Source organism: Globicephala melas, chromosome 2, assembly GCF_963455315.2.
Source record: "Globicephala melas chromosome 2, mGloMel1.2, whole genome shotgun sequence".
Lineage (NCBI taxonomy): Eukaryota > Metazoa > Chordata > Mammalia > Artiodactyla > Delphinidae > Globicephala > Globicephala melas.
The window spans coordinates 174,407,773-174,414,935 of record NC_083315.2 but is presented as its reverse complement, the minus strand read 5'-3'; the positions used below and the strand labels follow the sequence as shown (position 1 = coordinate 174,414,935).

Here is a 7,163-nt window from a genome sequence, read left to right as displayed (position 1 = left end):
TGCAGAAATTGACAAGCCTATCCTAAAATTCATATGGAAATACAAGGGACCCAGAAGAGTCAAACAATTTTGAAAAAGAAGGACAAAGTTGGGGGTCCACACTTCCTGACTTCAAAAATTACTAAGAAAATCAGTGCAAATCAAAACCACAATGAGGTATCACCTCACACCTGTCAAAATGGCTATCATCAAAAAGTCTACAAATAAATGCTGGATAGGGTGTAGAGAAAAGGGAGCCCTCCTACACTGTTGGTGGGAATGTATATCAGTGCCGCCACCATGGAAAACAGTATGGAGTTTCCTTAAAAAAACAAAAATAGGGTTACCATATGATCCAGCAATCCCACTCCTGTGCATGTATCTGGAAAAAACAAAAACACTAATTTGAAAAGATACATGCACCTCAATGCTCACAGCAGCGCTATTGACAATAGCCAAGATATGGAAGCAACCTAAGAGCCCTAAGAGCCCATCAACAGACAACTGGGTTAAGAAGATGTGGTGTATACACACACACACACACAATGGAATATTACTCAACCATAAAAAAGAGTGAAATACTGCCATTTGCAACAATGTGGAATATTATGCTTAATGAAGTACAGACAGACAAAGACAAATACTATATGATACCACACGTGGAATCTAAAAAATAATACAAATGAACGTATATACAAAACAGAAACAGACTCACAGGCATAGAAAACAGACTAGCAGGTACCAAAGGGAGGGAAGCGGGGAACGACAAATTAGGGGTATAGGATTAACAAACAACTATGTATAAAATTAAGCAGCAAGGATTTCCTGTATAGCACAGGTAACTATACCCATTATCTTGTAATAACTTCCAATGGAATATAACCTGCAAAAATACTGAATCACTATACACCTGAAACTAACACAATATTGTAAATCACTATACTTCAATTAAAAAAAATTAGTGACTGTGCAGCTAATATGATTTGTGGCATATTCATTTGGTAATTCCTTTCACCATTCATTGAAAAAAAGTATTTTTGAGCAGTTATTGTGCTGTGCACATGACGGAGTTTAGGAGTGAAAGTTCCTTGGCTCACAGGGTGACAGTCTACTGAGCCACATACAAATCAACAGGCAGGGGCTTCCCTGGTGGTTCCAGTAGTTAAGACTCTGCGCTCCCAATGTAGGGGGCCCGGGTGGGTTCGATCCCTGGTTGGAACTAGATCCCGCATGCCTCAACTAAGAGTTTTCTAATGCCACAACTAAAGATCTTGCATGCCGCAACTAAGACCTGGTGCAGCCAAATAAATAAATACAATTTTTTAAAAACGAAATCAGTAGGCAGCTTCTACACAGGTTGGTCTGGCCTGCTGTGGGAGTGCAGAGGAGCGGCTCTTAACCAAGACTTCGAGGTCAAGGAAGGCTTCCTGGAGGAGGTGCCAAACTAAGCCGCGGAGGTTAAGAAAGTCGGGATGGGGGCGGGGTGAGGGAAGCCTTTCCAGCTGAAGTCAGATCTGTGGATGGTTGGGAGGGAGGGGGCTTGGTACCTTCCCAAATCGGGAAGGAGACGTGGGAGGGGCTGCAGCCCTGGGGCAGGCGCAGTGCTCCGGTCAGGATGCCGCCGGGGAGGAGCGCTGGGTTAAAGAGTTTGAAGGTCATCCCAGGGCACAGGGGAGTCACTCAAGGTTTTGTGGCAAAATTGTGTCCTTAAAAAGGCCTCCCTGGCCGCGAGTGGAGCACGGATGGGGGGCCTAGCGCGGCGGAAAGGATCAGAGGAGTTTCGCGAAGGGGCAGCAGGAGTCTACCGCCTGAACGTTGGGGCGCGGCGGGCAGGGAGCCTCAAGATTCGTTGCCATGGAGATGCCTGTGACGTCACACAGGTCCGGACCGCAAGACCCTCCTTCTCGACTCGGTGATGGTGACTGTGGGAACAAAATGGACATGCCATTCAGAAGGTAAGTCTGCAGTGACCGTCCTGTGCCCTGCGCACCCGACGTTCGCATTCCGACCCCAGCTGCTCTGAGTTAGCATCAACCGCGGCGCCAACTTCACCTGCCCAGGGGTCCCGCCGGCCCCGACTTGAGTAACAGCACGGCCCCCCGGAGTCGCCCTCAGGAGCCAGTTCCTTGCTACGTCTGGAGGCGGCAGGGGCCGCTGCTGGTCTCGGGCAGGTGGGCGCAGGTGCGCCCGCCCCGCAAGAGGTGCTGCCCCCTGGGGCGCCTTTCCCCGCAGCTGCTGCCGGGCGCGGGCGGATCAGGACGCGGGTGGGCCTCCTCCAGCGAGGAGTGGCCCCAGCGTCCAGGAGGGGCCCGAGGCGGCCGAGCCCAGACCCTGAGGGGGTCCCTGCCCCGTGGGAGGAGGACCGCCCAGCCCCGTGGTGGCCTTGCAGGAGTGAAGACCGCGTTCCCCTCGTGGTGCGTGTCGCTGCCCTGTGGGACTGAGGACCTGGCCCCCAGCCCCGGGGGGGGGGTCACTCGTGGGAGGGAAGAGCCTCCACCGTGCGGGTGGGCCCTGCGGGAGCGAAGCACCCTAGGGGCCCCTCTGACGTGAGGAGTGAGGATGGGGCCCCACTCCCTGGGGCTGGGCTCCCTGCCTCGGAGAGGCCGCGGTTCTTTCCCCCTTAAGGAGGAACATCTGTTGTCCCCTTCCCCGCCTCCCCCTGCCCCGCTCCAGGAGTCGGGCCTGCAGGGTGGAGAGTCCCCGGCACGAGGTGAGGGCTGGCGGCGGAGTGAGGGATTGAGAAGGGGCACCGCAGTTCCCCTCCGGGGGGCGCCCCGGGCCGGCTCTGGCCAGGCTGAGGGCGGGAGGGCGGCCCTCCGGCTGACCCCGCCCCCTCCTGGGATGGCTGGCAGGCAGCCTGTTCTTGGGACGTCCGGAAGCTCCCCGCCCCCAAGCCCACAGGAGAATTCTAGGACGCCTAGGAATTTACCTGGGGTTAATTAACGTCTGCACGCAAAGCTACGCAGCATTTTTCCAAACTAAAATATTATTTTAATCTGTGGTTTCCTCTAGACAAACTGACGTAAAATAAGAAATAAAATCCCGGATGGTCTTGTTCTCTAGGTTTTCTGTGGGTTCCTTCAGCCTGAACGGGAATTCTTCTGTTTTGGTTGCAGAATTTTGTGATCTGATGGATTCTGAGGGGAGCCCAGGAGCTTTGGAGAGGCTGACCTACCACACAAGGTAAAATGAGACGTGGCCACCTCTGAAACGGCTTTTCCCTTTAAAGCTTGGTCAACATTGTCTTAAACTGGAGTTGTAAGGTTTTTTAAAAAAAATATTTATTTATTTATCTTGGCTGCCCCGGGTGTAAGCTGCAGCATACGGGATCTTTAGTTGTGTCATGTGGACTTCTTAGTTGTGGCATGCATGCAGGATCTAGTTCCCCGACCAGGGATTGAACCCAGGCGCCCTGCATTGGGAGTGCAGAGTCTTACCCACTGGACCACCAGGGAAGTCCCCAGGAGTTTTAACTTTTGACCTGATTTTCACATGGCATTAAGGGACAGGAGATTGCAAAATGGAAAAAAAAAATCCACTGTCATTCCTTTTTTTGAAAAATATTTATTTTACTTATTTATTTTCCTTATTTTTTTGGCTGCGTCGGGTCTTAGTTGTGGCACATGGGGTCTTCGTTGAGGCATGCAGGATCTTTAGTTATGGCCTGCAGGCTCTTCATTGCGGCGCGTGGGTTTCTCTCTAGTTGTGGCGCGCAGGCTCCAGGGCACAGGGGCTCTGTAGTTTGTGGCACGTGGGCTCTCTTGTTGAGGCGTACAGGCTCAGTAGTTGTGGTGCGCGGGCTTAGTTGCCCTGCGGCATGTGGGATCTTAGTTCCCTGACCAGGGATCAAACCCGCATCTCCTGCACTGGAAGGCGGATTCTTTACCACTGGACCACCAGGGAAGTCCCTGTCATTCCTTTTTAATTTATATCTCAGAATAATTGTACCCAAAAGTGTCTGGTCAAAATAATAGCAAGTATGTATGAAGGTGTCCGTCTTAAAAATTAACACTGGAGAAAAAAAAAAGAAGAAAGAAATACCCCCTGTGACTTGCGCACGAAAATACAGACTTAAATGTCCCCCGCCCTTCCCAAGAACCTGACCACATACCGGCAGAGTGTATTTGTTTATTTATTTATTTTTTCTTTTTTGTACTTTAAAAAACTGGTATATACTCAAAATAAATCATGCATTCTTTCTAATGGGATTGTATTTTACTATTCTTCCTACTCTTTATTTTTAAATATTTAAAAAAGATGGGGTATACATCTTAATTGACTTTGTATACCACTGTTTATCAGCATTTCACATTATTAATTACAATATAAATTTTTATTATTATATGATTGAATGGGAGAAACCAAAAATAAAGGAGAATTTTGTGTTCTCTTCCTATTAAAATATGACAAGTTATTACACTTGCTTGGTGCATTACAAATTAGAACAAGTGAATAAATTGGTGAGGGAATAAATGAACTGTAAATGCTTACGAAGGACAGGGCATAGCTAATATTTTGAACAGTAACCCCAGCTAAAATTTATTGGGTCCAGTATTTATTTTAAACTATACATAATATTTCCACTAAATTGCAAGGAGATTTGGGACAAAATTTGAAATTGGTCATTGACTATATATTATTTTTAAGCAATCTTAATATTCAAAAACAGTCCACAGCTTCTTGTTGGACAGGATTGAATGCATGCATTCTTCTCTGCTCCTCCCTAATAAATACAACTATAAACCCGAGAGATAATGTAAGAAGCTACCAAAGGAGGATGCTGAAAGGTGGTAAGAGGAAAGCCAGATACTTTGGTACCCCAGGACTGGTGGAGCAGCTTAATGAGATGAAGGCTTATGGCTGCCCCTGACACACACACATACGCTGCAAGTGGACCCAGAAGTTTCCCAGCCCCCATCAAGCAACAGAAGGCAGCTCAAGTTGGCTCATTCATTTCCCTAATTGAACAGGGGTTCAACTAAAAATTGTAAGTGCGTGATACTCGAGACAATGATATTTAAAAGTAAGAAAGGTAAAAAGAAGTAAGTGGAAGCAAAATTTCTACACTTCATCTGAAGTGGTAAAACGTTGATACCAGTAGATTATTATAAGTCACATATGTATACTGTTACACCCAGAGCAACCAATACAAAAACTATATAAAGAAACACATTCAAATACACTGTCACATATAAATGGAGAAAATCCAGCTAAAATGTGGTTGAGCTGGGATTGGAACTTAGGCAATCTGGCTTCAGAGCTGTGCTCTTGACTTCTCTGCTAGATTTTCTCTCAGTAGTTAGACACCACATATCTGTAGAAATGAGTAAAATAGCTAATACTATTGTCCACAAATCAGACACAAAATTAAATCATTTTCATGCATTAGTTCACTTAATTCAAACAATACTCCCATAGGACAGTTATATTTATCCCCATTTTACAAGTAAAAAGTTGGAGCATTTAGAATTTACTTGCCCACATTGATGCCGAAAACTCGATCTCTGTGCACTGGGGATGAATTGAATCACGAAGACAGAGTTTTGGGTGAAGTAGAAAAGAACAGCTTTATTGCTTTGCCAGGCAAAGGGGGACACAACAGGCTTATGCCCTTCAAAAACTGTCTCCAGAACATATTTATTTGGAGCGTCCATTCTTTTTTTTTTTTTTTTTGGCCAGGGCTCGCACCCCGTGCCCCCTGCAGTGAAAGCGTGGAGTCCTAACCACTGGACCACCAGGGATGTCCTGGAGCGTTCCTTCTTGTTCTTTGTGCAGTTAGGAAAGGGGGATAATGTTCAGTCTCCTGACTTCCCTTTAGACTATGACACTTGAATAATATTTGCTGAGAACCTACCCTGGCTGGCCCAGGGGCTGGGAGTTGAGCCGATGAAGGTGTCCTTGGAAGATGTTCACATCCAGGATTGTTTCTTGTTAGAGTGTGTGTGTGTGTGTGTGTGTGTGTATGTATGCGTGTGTGTATGTGTGTATGTGTGTGTGTGTGTGTGTGTGTGTGAGAGTGTGCACAGGGGTTTATCTTTAGAAATTCGACCTTCAAAGACTTCTTGATCTCTCAGGTTCCTGGTCCAGGAAAGGTGCTCAGATATTTGAAGCTTGGCCCAGATCTTAGTTTCACGTGGGTAGAAAAATAAAGACCTAGCCTCCTGTGAGATGACAGGCTGTTTCCAGGCTGCCTGTCTGCACTCGGATAAAGCTAATCGTCTTAGAAACCACTTTGGGGGAAGAAGAGTTTGAGAAATCTTTCAGGACAAATTTTATTGCAAGGAAAGGATGCCCATTTTGAGCTGTTGGTTAGTTTTTGAATATTGTTAAGTGAGAACTTTTTGAGTGTGTTTTTCCTTTGAAGTGGGCATGCAAAATTGAGTTAAGCGCTGGGGCCCACTTCGAGGTGCCCCGTTTGGCATGCGCTGAATCCCTTCGTCCCCAGCATGCCTCTTCCATGTGGTCATATGGAGGGTGGGGGCCAGGAGGCTCACGGTATTTTTTCTCCTCTGCAGATCTTGAGAGTAGATTTGCTAAGCTCCTCTTTGTCGAAAGACCATTTTGCATCTGCTCTGTTCTTTTCTCCAGACCAGCGTCTCTCTCCCCCAACTCCCCTGCTCTCAGAAGCTGGCTCTCTGGACTTCACCTCCACCTTCTATTTGCGGCCGTTGCTCCTGGACTCCAGGTAGGAACCTTCAGAAGTGGCTCCAGTTCGGGAGCTGGCGTGTCCCTCAGGGGTGTTCCTCCTGGGTGTGGCTCCAGGGGTGGGGTGACCTGAGCTGCAGAGCCTCTGAGGTTTTGGGCTTGTTTTGGGAAGGCCCGTTATCTTTTCCCTCTTTCTGCCTTGTTAGCAGGCTTTTTTTTTTTTTTAAATTGGAGTATAGTTGATTTACAAACAATGTTGTGATAGTTTCAGGTGTGCAGCAAAGTGATTCAGTTTTATGTATATATACATATATATTCTTTTTCAGATTTCTTTCCATTATAGGTTATTATAAGGTATGGAATATAGTTCCCTGTGCTGTACAGTAGGCCCTTGTTTATTTTATATTTAGTAGTTGTATCTGTTAATCCCAAATTCCTAATTTATTCCTCCCCCCTCCTTTCCCCTTTGCTAACCATAAGTTTGTTTTCTATGTTTGTGAGTCTATTTCTGTTTTTTTTTAAAATTAACTTATTTAATT

General features: G+C 46.6%; 1 long non-coding RNA gene across 1 annotated transcript; it reads left to right on the top strand.

Annotated features, from left to right (window-relative positions):
• The first annotated feature begins 1,892 nt into the window (after positions 1-1,892).
• LOC132596791 (uncharacterized) lies at positions 1,893-6,669 on the top strand. The gene is made up of 3 exons (XR_009562795.1): positions 1,893-1,934; positions 3,096-3,162; positions 6,568-6,669. It is a non-coding gene; the product is annotated as an uncharacterized lncRNA (long non-coding RNA).
• Positions 6,670-7,163: the final 494 nt, after the last annotated feature.